This window comes from Plectropomus leopardus, chromosome 14, assembly GCF_026936395.1.
Source record: "Plectropomus leopardus strain MGB_pleo_1.0 chromosome 14, ASM2693639v1, whole genome shotgun sequence".
Lineage (NCBI taxonomy): Eukaryota > Metazoa > Chordata > Actinopteri > Perciformes > Serranidae > Plectropomus > Plectropomus leopardus.
In genome coordinates, this window is record NC_142189.1 from 8,208,354 (window position 1) to 8,231,813 (window position 23,460).

The following is a 23,460-nucleotide window of genomic DNA, read 5'->3' on the forward strand; positions in this document are numbered from 1 at the left end:
GTGTTTTTTGCTGTTTTTGCAGCGTTTTATGCCATAGCGTGTCTCGGCAGGCTATTTTATGTAGTTTCAAGCAGTTTTCAGCTGCTTTTGGGAAATGTCATTTTTTGACATTTTTGCCATACTATAGCCTTGCTCTTTTGGTCATTTTTTTCGACATGCCATAATATGGTGTTTTTGTCTGTTTTGGCAACGTTTTATGCTATGGCATGTCTTGACAGGCTATTTAATGTAGTTTCAAGCAGTTTTCAGCTGCTTTTGGGAAATGTCATTTTTTGACATTTTTGCCATACTATAGCCTTGCTCTTTTGGTCATTTTTTCGACATGCCATATTTTGGTGTTTCTTGCTGTTTTTGCAACGCGTTTTATGCCATAGCGTGTCTCGGCAGGCTATTTTATGTAGTTTCAAAGGCGTTTTCAGCTGTTTTTTGGGAAATGTCATTTTGACATTTTGCCATACTATAGCCTTGCTCTTTTGGTCATTTTTTCGACATGCCATATTTTGGTGTTTTTTGCTGTTTTTTGCAACGTGTTATGCCATAGCGTGTCTCGGCAGGCTATTTTATGTAGTTTCAAGCAGTTTTCAGCTGTTTTTGGGAAATGTCATTTTTGACATTTTTGCCATACTATAGCCTTGCTCTTTTGGTCATTTTTTCGACATGCCATAATATGGTGTTTTTGTCTGTTTTGTAGCGTTTTATGCTATGGCATGTCTTGACAGGCTATTTAATGTAGTTTCAAGCAGTTTTCAGCTGCTTTTGGGAAATGTCATTTTTTGACATTTTTGCCATACTATAGCCTTGCTCTTTTGGTCATTTTTTCGACATGCCATATTTTGGTGTTTTTTGCTGTTTTTTGCAACGTTTTATGCCATAGCGTGTCTCGGCAGGCTATTTTATGTAGTTTCAAGCAGTTTTCAGCTGCTTTTGGGAAATGTCATTTTTTGACATTTTTGCCATACTATAGCCTTGCTCTTTTGGTCATTTTTTCGACATGCCATATTTTGGTGTTTCTTGCTGTTTTTGCAACGTTTTATGCCATAGCGTGTCTCGGCAGGCTATTTTATGTAGTTTCAAGCAGTTTTCAGCTGCTTTTGGGAAATGTCATTTTTGACATTTTGCCATACTATAGCCTTGCTCTTTTGGTCATTTTTTCGACATGCCATATTTTGGTGTTTCTTGCTGTTTTTGCAACGTTTTTATGCCATAGCGTGTCTCGGCAGGCTATTTTATGTAGTTTCAAGCAGTTTTCAGCTGCTTTGGGAAATGTCATTTTTGACATTTTTGCCATACTATAGCCTTGCTCTTTTGGTCATTTTTTCGACATGCCATATTTTGGTGTTTTTGCTTTTTTTGCAACGTTTTATGCTATGGCGTGTCTCGGCAGGCTATTTAATGTAGTTTCAAGCAGTTTTCAGCTGCTTTTGGGAAATGTCATTTTTTGACATTTTTGCCATACTATAGCCTTGCTCTTTTGGTCATTTTTTCGACATGCCATATTTTGGTGTTTTTTGCTGTTTTTTGCAACGTTTTATGCCATAGCGTGTCTCGGCAGGCTATTTTATGTAGTTTCAAGCAGTTTTCAGCTGCTTTTGGGAAATGTCATTTTTGACATTTTGCCATACTATAGCCTTGCTCTTTTGGTCATTTTTTCGACATGCCATATTTTGGTGTTTCTTGCTGTTTTTTGCAACGTTTTATGCCATAGCGTGTCTCGGCAGGCTATTTAATGTAGTTTCAAGCAGTTTTCAGCTGCTTTTGGGAAATGTCATTTTTTGACATTTTTGCCATACTATAGCCTTGCTCTTTTGGTCATTTTTTCGACATGCCATATTTTGGTGTTTTTTGCTGTTTTTTGCAACGTTTTATGCCATAGCGTGTCTCGGCAGGCTATTTAATGTAGTTTCAAGCAGTTTTCAGCTGCTTTTGGGAAATGTCATTTTTTGACATTTTTGCCATACTATAGCCTTGCTCTTTTGGTCATTTTTTCGACATGCCATATTTTGGTGTTTTTGCTGTTTTGGCAACGTGTTATGCCATAGCGTGTCTCGGCAGGCTATTTTATGTAGTTTCAAGCAGTTTTCAGCTGCTTTTGGGAAATGTCATTTTTTGACATTTTTGCCATACTATAGCCTTGCTCTTTTGGTCATTTTTTTCGACATGCCATAATATGGTGTTTTTGTCTGTTTTGGCAACGTTTTATGCTATGGCATGTCTTGACAGGCTATTTAATGTAGTTTCAAGCAGTTTTCAGCTGCTTTTGGAAAATGTCATTTTTGACATTTTTGCCATACTATAGCCTTGCTCTTTTGGTCATTTTTTCGACATGCCATATTTTGGTGTTTCTTGCTGTTTTTTGCAACGTTTTATGCCATAGCGTGTCTCGGCAGGCTATTTTATGTAGTTTCAAGGCGTTTTCAGCTGTTTTTGGGAAATGTCATTTTTGACATTTTTGCCATACTATAGCCTTGCTCTTTTGGTCATTTTTTCGACATGCCATAATATGGTGTTTTTTGCTGTTTTTTGCAACGTTTTATGCCATAGCGTGTCTCGGCAGGCTATTTTATGTAGTTTCAAGCAGTTTTCAGCTGTTTTTGGGAAATGTCATTTTTGACATTTTGCCATACTATAGCCTTGCTCTTTTGGTCATTTTTCGACATGCCATATTTTGGTGTTTTTGCTGTTTTTGCAACATTTTATGCCATAGCGTGTCTCGGCAGGCTATTTTATGTAGTTTCAAGCAGTTTTCAGCTGTTTTTGGGAAATGTCATTTTTGACATTTTTGCCATACTATAGCCTTGCTCTTTTGGTCATTTTTTCGACATGCCATAATATGGTGTTTTTTTCTGTTTTGGCAACGTTTTATGCTATGGCATGTCTTGACAGGCTATTTAATGTAGTTTCAAGCAGTTTTCAGCTGCTTTTGGGAAATGTCATTTTTTGACATTTTTGCCATACTATAGCCTTGCTCTTTTGGTCATTTTTTCGACATGCCATATTTTGGTGTTTTTTGCTGTTTTTTGCAACGTTTTATGCCATAGCGTGTCTCGGCAGGCTATTTTATGTAGTTTCAAGCAGTTTTCAGCTGCTTTTGGGAAATGTCATTTTTGACATTTTGCCATACCTATAACCTTGCTCTTTTGGTCATTTTTCGACATGCCATATTTTGGTGTTTTTGCTGTTTTTTGCAGCGTTTTATGCCATAGCGTGTCTCGGCAGGCTATTTTATGTAGTTTCAAGCAGTTTTCAGCTGCTTTTGGGAAATGTCATTTTTGACATTTTGCCATACTATAGCCTTGCTCTTTTGGTCATTTTTCGACATGCCATAATATGGTGTTTTTGTCTGTTTTGGCAACGTTTTATGCTATGGCATGTCTTGACAGGCTATTTAATGTAGTTTCAAGCAGTTTTCAGCTGCTTTTGGGAAATGTCATTTTGACATTTTGCCATACTATAGCCTTGCTCTTTTGGTCATTTTTCGACATGCCATATTTTGGTGTTTTTGCTGTTTTTGCAACGTTTTATGCCATAGCGTGTCTCGGCAGGCTATTTTATGTAGTTTCAAGCAGTTTTCAGCTGCTTTTGGGAAATGTCATTTTGACATTTTTGCCATACTATAGCCTTGCTCTTTTGGTCATTTTTCGACATGCCATATTTTGGTGTTTCTTGCTGTTTTTGCAACGTTTTATGCCATAGCGTGTCTCGGCAGGCTATTTTATGTAGTTTCAAGCAGTTTTCAGCTGCTTTTGGGAAATGTCATTTTTGACATTTTGCCATACTATAGCCTTGCTCTTTTGGTCATTTTTTCGACATGCCATATTTTGGTGTTTCTTGCTGTTTTTTGCAACGTTTTATGCCATAGCGTGTCTCGGCAGGCTATTTTATGTAGTTTCAAGCAGTTTTCAGCTGTTTTTGGGAAATGTCATTTTTGACATTTTTGCCATACTATAGCCTTGCTCTTTTGGTCATTTTTTCGACATGCCATATTTTGGTGTTTTTTGCTGTTTTTTGCAACGTTTTATGCCATAGCGTGTCTCGGCAGGCTATTTTATGTAGTTTCAAGCAGTTTTCAGCTGCTTTTGGGAAATGTCATTTTTTGACATTTTTGCCATACTATAGCCTTGCTCTTTTGGTCATTTTTCGACATGCCATATTTTGGTGTTTTTGCTGTTTTTGCAGCGTTTTATGCCATAGCGTGTCTCGGCAGGCTATTTAATGTAGTTTCAAGCAGTTTTCAGCTGCTTTTGGGAAATGTCATTTTTGACATTTTGCCATACTATACCTTGCTGTTTTGGTCATTTTTTCGACATGCCATAATATGGTGTTTTTGTCTGTTTTGGCAACGTTTTATGCTATGGCATGTCTTGACAGGCTATTTAATGTAGTTTCAAGCAGTTTTCAGCTGCTTTTGGGAAATGTCATTTTTTGACATTTTTGCCATACTATAGCCTTGCTCTTTTGGTCATTTTTTCGACATGCCATATTTTGGTGTTTCTTGCTGTTTTTTGCAACGTTTTATGCCATAGCGTGTCTCGGCAGGCTATTTTATGTAGTTTCAAGCAGTTTTCAGCTGTTTTTGGGAAATGTCATTTTTGACATTTTTGCCATACTATAGCCTTGCTCTTTTGGTCATTTTTTCGACATGCCATAATATGGTGTTTTTTGCTGTTTTTTGCAACGTTCTATGCCATAGCGTGTCTCGGCAGGCTATTTTATGTAGTTTCAAGCAGTTTTCAGCTGCTTTTGGGAAATGTCATTTTTTGACATTTTGCCATACTATAGCCTTGCTCTTTTGGTCATTTTTTCGACATGCCATATTTTGGTGTTTTTGCTGTTTTTGCAACGTTTTATGCCATAGCGTGTCTCGGCAGGCTATTTAATGTAGATTTTAGCAATTTTCAGCTGCTTTTGGGAAATGTCATTTTTTGACATTTTTGCCATACTATAGCCTTGCTCTTTTGGTCATTTTTTTCGACATGCCATAATATGGTGTTTTTGTCTGTTTTGGCAACGTTTTATGCTATGGCATGTCTTGACAGGCTATTTAATGTAGTTTCAAGCAGTTTTCAGCTGCTTTTGGGAAATGTCATTTTTGACATTTTGCCATACTATAGCCTTGCTCTTTTGGTCATTTTTTCGACATGCCATATTTTGGTGTTTCTTGCTGTTTTTTGCAACGTTTTATGCCATAGCGTGTCTCGGCAGGCTATTTTATGTAGTTTCAAGGCGTTTTCAGCTGTTTTTGGGAAATGTCATTTTTGACATTTTTGCCATACTATAGCCTTGCTCTTTTGGTCATTTTTTCGACATGCCATAATATGGTGTTTTTTGCTGTTTTGGCAACGTTTTATGCCATAGCGTGTCTCGGCAGGCTATTTTATGTAGTTTCAAGCAGTTTTCAGCTGCTTTTGGGAAATGTCATTTTTGACATTTTGCCATACTATAGCCTTGCTCTTTTGGTCATTTTTCGACATGCCATAATATGGTGTTTTTGTCTGTTTTGGCAACGCGTTTTATGCTATGGCATGTCTTGACAGGCTATTTAATGTAGTTTCAAGCAGTTTTCAGCTGCTTTTGGGAAATGTCATTTTTTGACATTTTTGCCATACTATAGCCTTGCTCTTTTGGTCATTTTTTCGACATGCCATATTTTGGTGTTTTTGCTGTTTTTGCAACGTTTTATGCCATAGCGTGTCTCGACAGGCTATTTTATGTAGTTTCAAGCAGTTTTCAGCTGCTTTTGGGAAATGTCATTTTTTGACATTTTTGCCATACTATAGCCTTGCTCTTTTGGTCATTTTTTCGACATGCCATATTTTGGTGTTTCTTGCTGTTTTTTGCAACGTTTTATGCCATAGCGTGTCTCGGCAGGCTATTTTATGTAGTTTCAAGCAGTTTTCAGCTGCTTTTGGGAAATGTCATTTTTTGACATTTTTGCCATACTATAGCCTTGCTCTTTTGGTCATTTTTTCGACATGCCATATTTTGGTGTTTCTTGCTGTTTTTTGCAACGTTTTATGCCATAGCGTGTCTCGGCAGGCTATTTTATGTAGTTTCAAGCAGTTTTCAGCTGCTTTTGGGAAATGTCATTTTTGACATTTTGCCATACTATAGCCTTGCTCTTTTGGTCATTTTTCGACATGCCATATTTTGGTGTTTTTGCTGTTTTTGCAACGCGTTTTATGCCATAGCGTGTCTCGGCAGGCTATTTAATGTAGTTTCAAGCAGTTTTCAGCTGCTTTTGGGAAATGTCATTTTTGACATTTTGCCATACTATAGCCTTGCTCTTTTGGTCATTTTTCGACATGCCATATTTTGGTGTTTTTGTCTGTTTTGGCAACGTTTTATGCCATAGCGTGTCTCGGCAGGCTATTTAATGTAGTTTCAAGCAGTTTTCAGCTGCTTTTGGGAAATGTCATTTTTTGACATTTTTGCCATACTATAGCCTTGCTCTTTTGGTCATTTTTTCGACATGCCATATTTTGGTGTTTTTTGCTGTTTTTTGCAACGTTTTATGCCATAGCGTGTCTCGGCAGGCTATTTTATGTAGTTTCAAGCAGTTTTCAGCTGCTTTTGGGAAATGTCATTTTTTGACATTTTTGCCATACTATAGCCTTGCTCTTTTGGTCATTTTTTTCGACATGCCATAATATGGTGTTTTTGTCTGTTTTGGCAACGTTTTATGCTATGGCATGTCTTGACAGGCTATTTAATGTAGTTTCAAGCAGTTTTCAGCTGCTTTTGGGAAATGTCATTTTTTGACATTTTTGCCATACTATAGCCTTGCTCTTTTGGTCATTTTTTCGACATGCCATATTTTGGTGTTTTTTGCTGTTTTTGCCACGTTTTGTACCATAGCGTGTCTCGGCAGGCTTTTTTATGTAGTTTCAAGCAGTTTTCAGCTGCTTTTGGGAAATGTCATTTTTGACATTTTGCCATACTATAGCCTTCCTCTTTTGGTCATTTTTTCGACATGCCATATTTTGGTGTTTTTTGCTGTTTTTTGCAACGTTTTATGCCATAGCGTGTCTCGGCAGGCTATTTTATGTAGTTTCAAGCAGTTTTCAGCTGCTTTTGGGAAATGTCATTTTTGACATTTTGCCATACTATAACCTTGCTCTTTTGGTCATTTTTCGACATGCCATATTTTGGTGTTTTTGCTGTTTTTGCAACGTTTTATGCCATAGCGTGTCTCGGCAGGCTATTTTATGTAGTTTCAAGGCGTTTTCAGCTGTTTTTGGGAAATGTCATTTTTGACATTTTTGCCATACTATAGCCTTGCTCTTTTGGTCATTTTTTTCGACATGCCATAATATGGTGTTTTTGTCTGTTTTGGCAACGTTTTATGCTATGGCATGTCTTGACAGGCTATTTAATGTAGTTTCAAGCAGTTTTCAGCTGCTTTTGGGAAATGTCATTTTTTGACATTTTTGCCATACTATAGCCTTGCTCTTATGGTCATTTTTCGACATGCCATATTTTGGTGTTTTTTGCTGTTTTTGCAGCGTTTTATGCCATAGCGTGTCTCGGCAGGCTATTTTATGTAGTTTCAAGCAGTTTTCAGCTGCTTTTGGGAAATGTCATTTTTGACATTTTGCCATACTATAGCCTTGCTCTTTTGGTCATTTTTTCGACATGCCATATTTTGGTGTTTTTGCTGTTTTGCAACGTTTTATGCCATAGCGTGTCTCGGCAGGCTATTTTATGTAGTTTCAAGCAGTTTTCAGCTGCTTTTGGGAAATGTCATTTTTGACATTTTGCCATACTATAGCCTTGCTCTTTTGGTCATTTTTTCGACATGCCATATTTTGGTGTTTTTGCTGTTTTTGCAACGTTTTATGCCATAGCGTGTCTCGGCAGGCTATTTTATGTAGTTTCAAGCAGTTTTCAGCTGCTTTTTGGGAAATGTCATTTTTGACATTTTGCCATACTATAGCCTTGCTCTTTTGGTCATTTTTTCGACATGCCATATTTTGGTGTTTTTTGCCCTTTTTTTGCAACGTTTTATGCCATAGCGTGTCTCGACAGGCTATTTTATGTAGTTTCAAGCAGTTTTCAGCTGCTTTTGGGAAATGTCATTTTTTGCCATTTTTGCCATACTATAGCCTTGCTCTTTTGGTCATTTTTTCGACATGCCATATTTTGGTGTTTCTTGCTGTTTTTGCAACGTTTTATGCCATAGCGTGTCTCGGCAGGCTATTTTATGTAGTTTCAAGCAGTTTTCAGCTGCTTTTGGGAAATGTCATTTTGACATTTTGCCATACTATAGCCTTGCTCTTTTGGTCATTTTTTCGACATGCCATATTTTGGTGTTTTTGCTGTTTTTGCAACGTTTTATGCCATAGCGTGTCTCGGCAGGCTATTTTATGTAGTTTCAAGCAGTTTTCAGCTGCTTTTGGGAAATGTCATTTTTGACATTTTGCCATACTATAGCCTTGCTCTTTTGGTCATTTTTTCGACATGCCATATTTTGGTGTTTTTTGCTTTTTCTTGCAACGTTTTATGCCATAGCGTGTCTTGACAGGCTATTTAATGTAGTTTCAAGCAGTCTTTAGGTGCTTTTGGAAAATGTCATTTTTGACATTTTTGCCATACTATAGCCTTGCTCTTATGGTCATTTTTTCGACATGCCATATTTTGGTGTTTTTGTCTGTTTTGGCAACGTTTTATGCCATAGCGTGTCTCGGCAGGCTATTTAATGTAGTTTCAAGCAGTTTTCAGCTGCTTTTGGGAAATGTCATTTTTGACATTTTGCCATACTATAGCCTTGCTCTTTTGGTCATTTTTTCGACATGCCATATTTTGGTGTTTCTTGCTGTTTTTGCAACGTTCTATGCCATAGCGTGTCTCGGCAGGCTATTTAATGTAGTTTCAAGCAGTTTTCAGCTGCTTTTGGGAAATGTCATTTTTTGACATTTTGCCATACTATAGCCTTGCTCTTTTGGTCATTTTTCGACATGCCATATTTTGGTGTTTCTTGCTGTTTTTGCAGCGTTTTATGCCATAGCGTGTCTCGGCAGGCTATTTTATGTAGTTTCAAGCAGTTTTCAGCTGCTTTTGGGAAATGTCATTTTTGACATTTTGCCATACTATAGCCTTGCTCTTTTGGTCATTTTTTCGACATGCCATATTTTGGTGTTTTTTGCTGTTTTTTGCAACGTTTTATGCCATAGCGTGTCTCGGCAGGCTATTTTATGTAGTTTCAAGCAGTTTTCAGCTGCTTTTGGGAAATGTCATTTTTTGACATTTTTGCCATACTATAGCCTTGCTCTTTTGGTCATTTTTTCGACATGCCATATTTTGGTGTTTTTGTCTGTTTTGCAACGTTTTATGCTATGGCATGTCTTGACAGGCTATTTAATGTAGTTTCAAGCAGTTTTCAGCTGCTTTTGGGAAATGTCATTTTTGACATTTTGCCATACTATAGCCTTGCTCTTTTGGTCATTTTTTCGACATGCCATATTTTGGTGTTTTTGCTGTTTTTGCAACGTTTTATGCCATAGCGTGTCTCGGCAGGCTATTTTATGTAGTTTCAAGCAGTTTTCAGCTGCTTTTGGGAAATGTCATTTTTGACATTTTGCCATACTATAGCCTTGCTCTTTTGGTCATTTTTTCGACATGCCATAATATGGTGTTTTTTGCTGTTTTTTGCAACGTTTTATGCCATAGCGTGTCTCGGCAGGCTATTTTATGTAGTTTCAAGCAGTTTTCAGCTGCTTTTGGGAAATGTCATTTTTGACATTTTTGCCATACTATAGCCTTGCTCTTTTGGTCATTTTTTTCGACATGCCATAATATGGTGTTTTTGTCTGTTTTGGCAACGTTTTATGCTATGGCATGTCTTGACAGGCTATTTAATGTAGTTTCAAGCAGTTTTCAGCTGCTTTTGGGAAATGTCATTTTTTGACATTTTGCCATACTATAGCCTTGCTCTTTTGGTCATTTTTCGACATGCCATATTTTGGTGTTTTTTGCTGTTTTTGCAACGTTTTATGCCATAGCGTGTCTCGACAGGCTATTTTATGTAGTTTCAAGCAGTTTTCAGCTGCTTTTGGGAAATGTCATTTTTTGACATTTTTGCCATACTATAGCCTTGCTCTTTTGGTCATTTTTCGACATGCCATATTTTGGTGTTTTTTGCTGTTTTTGCAACGCGTTTTATGCCATAGCGTGTCTCGGCAGGCTATTTTATGTAGTTTCAAGCAGTTTTCAGCTGCTTTTGGGAAATGTCATTTTTGACATTTTGCCATACTATAGCCTTGCTCTTTTGGTCATTTTTTCGACATGCCATATTTTGGTGTTTTGTCTGTTTTTGCAACGTTTTATGCCATAGCGTGTCTCGGCAGGCTATTTTATGTAGTTTCAAGCAGTTTTCAGCTGCTTTTGGAAATGTCATTTTGACATTTTGCCATACTATAGCCTTGCTCTTTTGGTCATTTTTTCGACATGCCATAATATGGTGTTTTTTTCTGTTTTGGCAACGTTTTATGCCATAGCGTGTCTCGGCAGGCTATTTAATGTAGTTTCAAGCAGTTTTCAGCTGCTTTTGGGAAATGTCATTTTTTGACATTTTGCCATACTATAGCCTTGCTCTTTTGGTCATTTTTCGACATGCCATATTTTGGTGTTTTTTGCTGTTTTTTGCAACGTTTTATGCCATAGCGTGTCTCGGCAGGCTATTTAATGTAGTTTCAAGCAGTTTTCAGCTGCTTTTGGGAAATGTCATTTTTTGACATTTTTGCCATACTATAGCCTTGCTCTTTTGGTCATTTTTTTCGACATGCCATAATATGGTGTTTTTGTCTGTTTTGGCAACGTTTTATGCTATGGCATGTCTTGACAGGCTATTTAATGTAGTTTCAAGCAGTTTTCAGCTGCTTTTGGGAAATGTCATTTTTTGACATTTTTGCCATACTATAGCCTTGCTCTTTTGGTCATTTTTTCGACATGCCTTATTTTGGTGTTTTTTGCTGTTTTTTGCAACGTTTTATGCCATAGCGTGTCTCGGCAGGCTATTTTATGTAGTTTCAAGCAGTTTTCAGCTGCTTTTGGGAAATGTCATTTTTTGACATTTTTGCCATACTATAGCCTTGCTCTTTTGGTCATTTTTTCGACATGCCATATTTTGGTGTTTTTTGCTGTTTTTTGCAACGTGTTATGCCATAGCGTGTCTCGGCAGGCTATTTTATGTAGTTTCAAGCAGTTTTCAGCTGTTTTTGGGAAATGTCATTTTTGACATTTTTGCCATACTATAGCCTTGCTCTTTTGGTCATTTTTTCGACATGCCATATTTTGGTGTTTTTTGCTGTTTTTGCAACGTTTTATGCCATAGCGTGTCTCGGCAGGCTATTTTATGTAGTTTCAAGCAGTTTTCAGCTGTTTTTGGGAAATGTCATTTTTGACATTTTTGCCATACTATAGCCTTGCTCTTTTGGTCATTTTTTCGACATGCCATAATATGGTGTTTTTTTCTGTTTTGGCAACGTTTTATGCCATAGCGTGTCTCGGCAGGCTATTTAATGTAGTTTCAAGCAGTTTTCAGCTGCTTTTGGGAAATGTCATTTTTGACATTTTGCCATACTATAGCCTTGCTCTTTTGGTCATTTTTTCGACATGCCATAATATGGTGTTTTTTTCTGTTTTGGCAACGTTTTATGCCATAGCGTGTCTCGGCAGGCTATTTTATGTAGTTTCAAGCAGTTTTCAGCTGCTTTGGGAAATGTCATTTTTGACATTTTGCCATACTATAGCCTTGCTCTTTTGGTCATTTTTTCGACATGCCATAATATGGTGTTTTTGCTTTTTTTTGCAACCTTTTATGCCATAGCGTGTCTCGGCAGGCTATTTTATGTAGTTTCAAGCAGTTTTCAGCTGCTTTTGGGAAATGTCATTTTTTGACATTTTTGCCATACTATAGCCTTGCTCTTTTGGTCATTTTTTTCGACATGCCATAATATGGTGTTTTTGTCTGTTTTGGCAACGTTTTATGCTATGGCATGTCTTGACAGGCTATTTAATGTAGTTTCAAGCAGTTTTCAGCTGCTTTTGGGAAATGTCATTTTTTGACATTTTTGCCATACTATAGCCTTGCTCTTTTGGTCATTTTTTTCGATATGCCATTTTTTGGTGTTTTTGCTGTTTTTTGCAACGTTTTATGCCATAGCGTGTCTCGTCAGGCTATTTTATGTAGTTTCAAGCAGTTTTCAGCTGCTTTTGGGAAATGTCATTTTTTGACATTTTTGCCATACTATAGCCTTGCTCTTTTGGTCATTTTTTCAACATGCCATATTTTGGTGTTTTTTGCTTTTTCTTGCAACGTTTTATGCCATAGCGTGTCTCAGCAGGCTATTTTATGTAGTTTCAAGCAGTTTTCAGCTGCTTTTGGGAAATGTCATTTTTTGACATTTTTGCCATACTATAGCCTTGCTCTTTTGGTCATTTTTTCGACATGCCATATTTTGGTGTTTTTTGCTGTTTTTTGCAACGTTTTATGCCATAGCGTGTCTCGGCAGGCTATTTTATGTAGTTTCAAGCAGTTTTCAGCTGCTTTTGGGAAATGTCATTTTTTGACATTTTTGCCATACTATAGCCTTGCTCTTTTGGTCATTTTTTCGACATGCCATATTTTGGTGTTTTTTGCTGTTTTTTGCAACGTTTTATGCCATAGCGTGTCTCGGCAGGCTATTTAATGTAGTTTCAAGCAGTTTTCAGCTGCTTTTGGGAAATGTCATTTTTTGACATTTTTGCCATACTATAGCCTTGCTCTTTTGGTCATTTTTTCGACATGCCATATTTTGGTGTTTTTTGCTGTTTTTTGCAACGTTTTATGCCATAGCGTGTCTCGGCAGGCTATTTAATGTAGTTTCAAGCAGTTTTCAGCTGCTTTTGGGAAATGTCATTTTTTGACATTTTTGCCATACTATAGCCTTGCTCTTTTGGTCATTTTTTCGACATGCCATATTTTGGTGTTTCTTGCTGTTTTTTGCAACGTTTTATGCCATAGCGTGTCTCGGCAGGCTATTTTATGTAGTTTCAAGCAGTTTTCAGCTGTTTTTGGGAAATGTCATTTTTGACATTTTTGCCATACTATAGCCTTGCTCTTTTGGTCATTTTTTCGACATGCCATAATATGGTGTTTTTTTCTGTTTTGGCAACGTGTTATGCTATGGCATGTCTTGACAGGCTATTTAATGTAGTTTCAAGCAGTTTTCAGCTGCTTTTGGAAATGTCATTTTGACATTTTTGCCATACTATAGCCTTGCTCTTTTGGTCATTTTTTCAACATGCCATATTTTGGTGTTTTTTGCTTTTTCTTGCAACGTTTTATGCCATAGCGTGTCTCGGCAGGCTATTTTATGTAGTTTCAAGCAGTTTTCAGCTGTTTTTGGGAAATGTCATTTTTGACATTTTTGCCATACTATAGCCTTGCTCTTTTGGTCATTTTTTCGACATGCCATATTTTGGTGTTTCTTGCTGTTTTTTGCAACGTTTTATGCCATAGCGTGTCTCGGCAGGCTATTTTATGTAGTTTCAAGCAGTTTTCAGCTGCTTTTGGGAAATGTCATTTTTTGACATTTTTGCCATACTATAGCCTTGCTCTTTTGGTCATTTTTTCGACATGCCATATTTTGGTGTTTCTTGCTGTTTTTTGCAACGTTTTATGCCATAGCGTGTCTCGGCAGGCTATTTTATGTAGTTTCAAGCAGTTTTCAGCTGCTTTTGGGAAATGTCTTTTTTTTGACATTTTTGCCATACTATAGCCTTGCTCTTTTGGTCATTTTTTTCGACATGCCATAATATGGTGTTTTTGTCTGTTTTGGCAACGTTTTATGCTATGGCAGGTCTTGACAGGCTATTTAATGTAGTTTCAAGCAGTTTTCAGCTGCTTTTGGGAAATGTCATTTTTTGACATTTTTGCCATACTATAGCCTTGCTCTTTTGGTCATTTTTTCGACATGCCATATTTTGGTGTTTTTTGCTGTTTTTTGCAATGTTTTATGCCATAGCGTGTCTCGGCAGGCTATTTAATGTAGTTTCAAGCAGTTTTCAGCTGCTTTTGGGAAATGTCATTTTTTGACATTTTTGCCATACTATAGCCTTGCTCTTTTGGTCATTTTTTTCGACATGCCATAATATGGTGTTTTTGTCTGTTTTGGCAACGTTTTATGCTATGGCGTGTTTTGACAGGCTATTTAATGTAGTTTCAAGCAGTTTTCAGCTGCTTTTGGAAAATGTCATTTTTTGACATTTTTGCCATACTATAGCCTTGCTCTTTTGGTCATTTTTTCAACCTGCCATATTTTGGTGTTTTTTGCTGTCTTTGCAACGTTTTATGCCATAGTGTGTCTTGACGGGCTATTTTATGTAGTTTTAAGCAGTTTTCAGCTGCTTTTGGGAAATGTCAATTTTTCAACATTTTTGCCATACTATAGCCTTGCTCTTTTTGTCACTCTTTTCAACAGGCCAGAATTTGTTGTTTTTAGCTGTTCTTATCAACGTGTTATGCTGTGGTGTGTCTCAGTGGTTTATTTTTTGTTTTTTTCTTATGTTTTCTGGCATTTCTTCAACATTCCTTACTTTAACATTTTGTGTTAATGATTGAAGGACTCTGAAGCCTCTGAGTAGTTGGTGATTCATTCACTGTCACACAGTATTGAGCAGCCAGCCCGTTTTTTTCCAACAATGCTTTTATTCACAAAGGAGAGAAACAACACAAACCACATAAACAAATATATATATAACTTTTGATTTGCAAATGTGTGTATGTGTGTGTGTGTGTGTGTGTGTGAGAGAGAGAGAGAGAGAGAAAGAGAAAAAGAGAGACAAAGAGAGAGAGAGAGTGTGTGTGTGTGTGTATGTTTATGTGTCTTGGTTTGAGTGTGAATGTTTCATGAGACAACTGACAACTGATCCACATGATATGACAAATTCGAAGTAAACATACTTGCTTAGCTTGTTCCAGTGTCTTAATGCTATGCCCAGATGTAATGTTATGTAATGTTAACCATCTGTCAGTGGAGGTAAGAGTTCTTTGTCGAGCTGACTGAAGAAGAGGTGTTTCCGGTTCAATCTCTGCTGGGCCTTTCCAGGGATACAGAAAGAGGCTGGTCCTGGTGTCTTCAAAGAGATAGCAATTAAGTGCTAACTCGGTTCTGTTCCCCTTGTTGCTTGGAAAGTTAGTAACAGATTTTCTAAGTTACATTACAACATAAATTACCATGTTTTTTTATGATATTTAGATGACATTCTAAACGATGACATGTCTCTACATGCTATTTTATCTTTTCTTTTATATTTTTGTCATATTATTGTATGGCATTTTTGGTCATTTTTGCAACATTCTATGCTGTGGAGTGTCTCAGCACGCTATTTTTGGCCAAGTCATATTTTGACACAAAAATGTCAAAACATAACATAGCCATAAAAAAGCTGAAGACAGTGTAAAATGTCATGCTGAAACAAGCCATAGAATTAAAAAAAAAACGGCCAAAATCACCATTAAACAGCATACCGAAAACATGACCGAAGAGGCCATACTATACTATAGTGAAACATGTCAAAATATGACATGGCCAACAACCAGCCAAATACAGCATGAAATAGCACGCCGAAGGAGACCATAGCATGGAATATTGCAAAAAATCGCCAAAAACACCATAATATAGCATGTCAAAAAAATGATCTAAAAAAACAAGGCTATAGTATGGCAAAAATGTCAAAAAATGACATTTCCCAAAAACAGCTGAAAACTGCTAAAAACAACATAAAATAACATGCAGAGACACGCCATAGCAAATAATGTTGCAGGAACGGCGAAAAAAACACCTATTTTGGTGTGTTGAAAAACTGACCAAAAAAGCAAGGCTATAGTAAGGCAAAAATGTAAAAAAATGGCATTTCTCAGAAACAGCTGAAAACTGCTAAAAATGACATAAAATAACGTGCAGAGACACACCATAGCGAATAATATCGCATAAATGGCCAAAAATCACCTATTTTGGCGTGTTGAAAAAATGACCAAAAGAGCAAGGCTATAGTATGGCAAAAATGTCAAAAAATGACATTTCCCAAAAACAGCTGAAAACTGCCAAAAATGACATAAAATAACGTGCAGAGACACGCCATAGCGAATAATATCGCATAAATGGCCAAAAATCACCTATTTTGGCGTGTTGAAAAAATGACCAAAAGAGCAAGGCTATAGTATGGCAAAAATGTCAAAAAATGACATTTCACAGAAACAGCTGAAAACTGCCAAAAATGACATAAAATAACGTGCAGAGACACGCCATAGCAAATAATGTTGCAAAATGGCCAAAAATCACCTATTTTGGCGTGTTGATAAACTGACCAAAAAAGCAAGGCTATAGTATGGCAAAAATGTCAAAAAATTACATTTCCCAAAAACAGCTGAAAACTGCCAAAAATGACATAAAATAACATGCAGAGACACGCCATAGCAAATAATGTTGCAGAAACGCCAAAAAAACACCTATTTTGGTGTGTTGAAAAAATGACCAAAAAAGCAAGGCTATAGTATGGCAAAAATGTAAAAAAATGGCATTTCTCAGAAACAGCTGAAAACTGCTAAAAATGACATAAAATAACGTGCAGAGACACACCATAGCGAATAATATCGCATAAATGGCCAAAAATCACCTATTTTGGCGTGTTGAAAAAATGACCAAAAGAGCAAGGCTATAGTATGGCAAAAATGTCAAAAAATGACATTTCCCAAAAACAGCTGAAAACTGCCAAAAATGACATAAAATAACATGCAGAGACACGCCATAGCAAATAATGTTGCAGAAACGCCAAAAAAACACCTATTTTGGCGTGTTGAAAAAATGACCAAAAGAGCAAGGCTATAGTATGGCAAAAATGTCAAAAAATGGCATTTCACAGAAACAGCTGAAAACTGCTAAAAATGACATAAAATAACGTGCAGAGACACACCATAGCGAATAATATCGCATAAATGGCCAAAAAAACACCTATTTAGGCGTGTTGATAAACTGACCAAAAAAGCAAGGTTTATAGTATGGCAAAAATGTCAAAAAATTACATTTCCCAAAAACAGCTGAAAACTGCTAAAAGCAACATAAAATAACATGCAGAGACACGCCATAGCAAATAATGTTGCAGAAACGCCAAAAAACCACCTATTTTGGCGTGTTGAAAAAATGACCAAAAAAGCAAGGCTATAGTATGGCAAAAATGTCAAAAAATGGCATTTCACAGAAACAGCTGAAAACTGCTAAAAATGACATAAAATAACGTGCAGAGACACGCCATAGCAAATAATGTTGCAGAAACGCCAAAAAACCACCTATTTTGGCGTGTTGAAAAACTGACCAAAAAAGCAAGGCTATAGTATGGAAAAATGTCAAAAAATGACATTTCTCAAAAACAGCTGAAAACTGCTAAAAACAACATAAAATAACATGCAGAGACACGCCATAGCAAATAATATCGCATAAATGGCCAAAAATCACCTATTTTGGCGTGTTGAAAAAATGACCAAAAGAGCAAGGCTATAGTATGGCAAAAATGTCAAAAAATGACATTTCCCAAAAACAGCTGAAAACTGCCAAAAATGACATAAAATAACGTGCAGAGACACGCCATAGCGAATAATATCGCATAAATGGCCAAAAAACCACCTATTTTGGCGTGTTGAAAAAAATGACCAAAAAAGCAAGGCTATAGTATGGCAAAAATGTCAAAAAATGACATTTCCCAAAAACAGCTGAAAACTGCTAAAAGCAACATAAAATAACATGCAGAGACACGCCATAGCAAATAATGTTGCAGAAACGCCAAAAAAACACTTATTTTGGCGTGTTGAAAAAATGACCAAAAAAGCAAGGCTATAGTATGGCAAAAATGTCAAAAAATGGCATTTCTCAAAAACAGCTGAAAACTGCTAAAAACAACATAAAATAACATGCAGAGACACGCCATAGCGAATAATATCGCGTAAATGGCCAAAAATCACCTATTTTGGCGTGTTGAAAAAATGACCAAAAAAGCAAGGCTATAGTATGGCAAAAATGTCAAAAAATGGCATTTCACAGAAACAGCTGAAAACTGCTAAAAATGACATAAAATAACGTGCAGAGACACGCCATAGCAAATAATGTTGCAGAAACGCCAAAAAACCACCTATTTTGGCATGTTGAAAAACTGACCAAAAAAGCAAGGCTATAGTATGGCAAAAATGTCAAAAAATGGCATTTCTCAAAAACAGCTGAAAACTGCTAAAAACAACATAAAATAACATGCAGAGACACGCCATAGCAAATAATGTTGCAGGAACGGCGAAAAAAACACCTATTTTGGCGTGTTGAAAAACTGACCAAAAAAGCAAGGCTATAGTAAGGCAAAAATGTAAAAAAATGGCATTTCTCAAAAACAGCTGAAAACTGCTAAAAACAACATAAAATAACATGCAGAGACACGCCATAGCAAATAATATCGCATAAATGGCCAAAAATCACCTATTTTGGCGTGTTGAAAAAATGACCAAAAGAGCAAGGCTATAGTATGGCAAAAATGTCAAAAAATGACATTTCCCAAAAACAGCTGAAAACTGCTAAAATGACATAAAATAACGTGCAGAGACACGCCATAGCAAATAATATCGCATAAATGGCCAAAAATCACCTATTTTGGCGTGTTGAAAAAATGACCAAAAGAGCAAGGCTATAGTATGGCAAAAATGTCAAAAAATTACATTTCCCAAAAACAGCTGAAAACTGCCAAAAATGACATAAAATAACGTGCAGAGACACGCCATAGCAAATAATATCGCATAAATGGCCAAAAATCACCTATTTTGGCGTGTTGAAAAAATGACCAAAAGAGCAAGGCTATAGTATGGCAAAAATGTCAAAAAATGACATTTCACAGAAACAGCTGAAAACTGCCAAAAATGACATAAAATAACGTGCAGAGACACGCCATAGCAAATAATGTTGCAGAAACGCCAAAAAAACACCTATTTTGGCGTGTTGAAAAAATGACCAAAAAAGCAAGGCTATAGTATGGCAAAATGTCAAAAATGACATTTCAAAAACAGCTGAAAACTGCTAAAAACAACATAAAATAACATGCAGAGACACGCCATAGCAAATAATGTTGCAGAAACGCCAAAAAACCACCTATTTTGGCGTGTTGAAAAAATGACCAAAAAAGCAAGGCTATAGTATGGCAAAAATGTCAAAAAATGACATTTCTCAAAAACAGCTGAAAACTGCCAAAAATGACATAAAATAACGTGCAGAGACACGCCATAGCAAATAATGTTGCAGAAACGCCAAAAAACCACCTATTTTGGCGTGTTGAAAAAATGACCAAAAAAGCAAGGCTATAGTATGGCAAAAATGTCAAAAAATGGCATTTCTCAAAAACAGCTGAAAACTGCCAAAAATGACATAAAATAACGTGCAGAGACACGCCATAGCAAATAATGTTGCAGAAACGCCAAAAAACCACCTATTTTGGCGTGTTGAAAAAATGACCAAAAAAGCAAGGCTATAGTATGGCAAAAATGTCAAAAAATGACATTTCCCAAAAACAGCTGAAAACTGCTAAAAGCAACATAAAATAACATGCAGAGACACGCCATAGCAAATAATGTTGCAGAAACGCCAAAAAACCCCACCTATTTTGGCGTGTTGATAAACTGACCAAAAGAGCAAGGCTATAGTATGGCAAAAATGTCAAAAAATGACATTTCCCAAAAACAGCTGAAAACTGCCAAAAATGACATAAAATAACGTGCAGAGACACGCCATAGCAAATAATGTTGCAGAAACGCCAAAAAACCACCTATTTTGGCGTGTTGAAAAACTGACCAAAAAAGCAAGGCTATAGTATGGCAAAATGTCAAAAAATGACATTTCTCAAAAACAGCTGAAAACTGCTAAAAGCAACATAAAATAACATGCAGAGACACGCCATAGCAAATAATATCGCGTAAAGGGCCAAAAAATCACCTATTTTGGTGTGTTGAAAAAATGACCAAAAGAGCAAGGCTATAGTATGGCAAAAATGTCAAAAAATGACATTTCCCAAAAACAGCTGAAAACTGCCAAAAATGACATAAAATAACGTGCAGAGACACGCCATAGCAAATAATGTTGCAGAAACGCCAAAAAAACACCTATTTTGGCGTGTTGAAAAAATGACCAAAAAAGCAAGGCTATAGTATGGCAAAAATGTCAAAAAATGGCATTTCTCAAAAACAGCTGAAAACTGCTAAAAGCAACATAAAATAACATGCAGAGACACGCCATAGCAAATAATGTTGCAGAAACGCCAAAAAAAAACACTTATTTTGGCGTGTTGAAAAAATGACCAAAAAAGCAAGGCTATAGTATGGCAAAAATGTCAAAAAATGACATTTCTCAAAAACAGCTGAAGACTGCCAAAAATGACATAAAATAACGTGCAGAGACACGCCATAGCAAATAATGTTGCAGAAACGCCAAAAAACCACCTATTTTGGCGTGTTGAAAAAATGACCAAAAAAGCAAGGCTATAGTATGGCAAAAATGTCAAAAAATGGCATTTCACAGAAACAGCTGAAAACTGCCAAAAATGACATAAAATAACGTGCAGAGACACGCCATAGCAAATAATGTTGCAGAAACGCCAAAAAACCACCTATTTTGGCGTGTTGAAAAACTGACCAAAAAAGCAAGGCTATAGTATGGCAAAAATGTCAAAAAATGACATTTCTCAAAAACAGCTGAAAACTGCTAAAAACAACATAAAATAACATGCAGAGACACGCCATAGCAAATAATATCGCGTAAAGGGCCAAAAAATCACCTATTTTGGTGTGTTGAAAAAATGACCAAAAGAGCAAGGCTATAGTATGGCAAAAATGTCAAAAAATGACATTTCCCAAAAACAGCTGAAAACTGCCAAAAATGACATAAAATAACGTGCAGAGACACGCCATAGCGAATAATATCGCATAAATGGCCAAAAATCACCTATTTTGGCGTGTTGAAAAAATGACCAAAAGAGCAAGGCTATAGTATGGCAAAAATGTCAAAAAATGGCATTTCTCAAAAACAGCTGAAAACTGCTAAAAACAACATAAAATAACATGCAGAGACACGCCATAGCAAATAATGTTGCAGAAACGCCAAAAAAACACCTATTTTGGCGTGTTGAAAAAATGACCAAAAAAGCAAGGCTATAGTATGGCAAAATGTCAAAAAATGGCATTTCTCAAAAACAGCTGAAAACTGCTAAAAATGACATAAAATAACGTGCAGAGACACGCCATAGCAAATAATGTTGCAGAAACGCCAAAAAACCACCTATTTTGGCGTGTTGATAAACTGACCAAAAAAGCAAGGCTATAGTATGGCAAAAATGTCAAAAAATGACATTTCCCAAAAACAGCTGAAAACTGCCAAAAATGACATAAAATAATGTGCAGAGACACGCCATAGCAAATAATGTTGCAGAAACGCCAAAAAAACACCTATTTTGGCGTGTTGAAAAAATGACCAAAAAAGCAAGGCTATAGTATGGCAAAATGTCAAAAAATGGCATTTCTCAAAAACAGCTGAAAACTGCTAAAAATGACATAAAATAACGTGCAGAGACACGCCATAGCAAATAATGTTGCAGAAACGCCAAAAAACCACCTATTTTGGCGTGTTGAAAAAATGACCAAAAGAGCAAGGCTATAGTATGGCAAAAATGTCAAAAAATGACATTTCCCAAAAACAGCTGAAAACTGCCAAAAATGACATAAAATAACATGCAGAGACACGCCATAGCAAATAATGTTGCAGGAACGGCGAAAAAAACACCTATTTTGGCGTGTTGAAAAACTGACCAAAAAAGCAAGGCTATAGTAAGGCAAAAATGTAAAAAAATGGCATTTCTCAGAAACAGCTGAAAACTGCTAAAAATGACATAAAATAACGTGCAGAGACACACCATAGCGAATAATATCGCATAAATGGCCAAAAATCACCTATTTTGGCGTGTTGAAAAAATGACCAAAAGAGCAAGGCTATAGTATGGCAAAAATGTCAAAAAATGACATTTCCCAAAAACAGCTGAAAACTGCCAAAAATGACATAAAATAACGTGCAGAGACACGCCATAGCAAATAATGTTGCAGAAACGCCAAAAAAACCACCTATTTTAGCGTGTTGAAAAACTGACCAAAAAAGCAAGGCTATAGTATGGCAAAAATGTCAAAAAATGACATTTCCCAAAAACAGCTGAAAACTGCCAAAAATGACATAAAATAACGTGCAGAGACACGCCATAGCAAATAATGTTGCAGAAGCGTAAAAACCACTTATTTTGGCGTGTTGAAAAAATGACCAAAAAAGCAAGGCTATAGTTTGGCAAAAATGTCAAAAAATGGCATTTCACAGAAACAGCTGAAAACTGCTAAAAATGACATAAAATAACGTGCAGAGACACGCCATAGCAAATAATGTTGCAGAAACGCCAAAAAACCACCTATTTTGGCGTGTTGAAAAAATGACCAAAAGAGCAAGGCTATAGTATGGCAAAAATGTCAAAAAATGACATTTCCCAAAAACAGCTGAAAACTGCCAAAAATGACATAAAATAACATGCAGAGACACGCCATAGCAAATAATGTTGCAGAAACGCCAAAAAAACCCACTTATTTTGGCGTGTTGAAAAAATGACCAAAAAAGCAAGGCTATAGTTTGGCAAAAATGTCAAAAAATGGCATTTCACAGAAACAGCTGAAAACTGCTAAAAACAACATAAAATAACATGCAGACACACCGTAACAAATAATGTCACATAAATGGCCAAAAATCACCTATTTTGGCGTGTTGAAAAAAATGACCAAAAGAGCAAGGCTATAGTATGGCAAAAATGTCAAAAAATGACATTTCCCAAAAACAGCTGAAAACTGCCAAAAATGACATAAAATAACGTGCAGAGACACGCCATAGCAAAATAATGTTTTAGAAACGCCAAAAAAACCACCTATTTTAGCGTGTTGAAAAACTGACCAAAAAAGCAAGGCTATAGTATGGCAAAAATGTCAAAAAATGGCATTTCTCAGAAAAAGCTGAAAACTGCTTAAAATGACATAAAATAACGTGCAGAGACACGCCATAGCAAATAATGTTGCAGAAACGCCAAAGAAAACACCTATTTTGGCGTGTTGAAAAACTGACCAAAAAAGCAAGGCTATAGTATGGCAAAAATGTCAAAAAATGGCATTTCTCAGAAAAAGCTGAAAACTGCTTAAAATGACATAAAATAACGTGCAGAGACACGCCATAGCAAATAATGTTGCATAAATGGCACATCTCATAGTATAGTATGTAATCCATATAAAGTAATATGTAATAGTAAATTAGAAATTAACAGTTGTCAAACTGAGGGTACCCCTCTATGGAAATTCAGACCAAAATCACTGTGTACTTCCACTTA

General features: G+C 36.4%; 1 protein-coding gene across 2 annotated transcripts in view; it reads left to right on the forward strand.

The window, feature by feature from the left end:
* The window catches only part of ccdc162 (coiled-coil domain containing 162), a 71,587-nt gene that overhangs the window by 46,842 nt on the left and 1,285 nt on the right, over positions 1 to 23,460 (forward strand). The window lies entirely within an intron of this gene.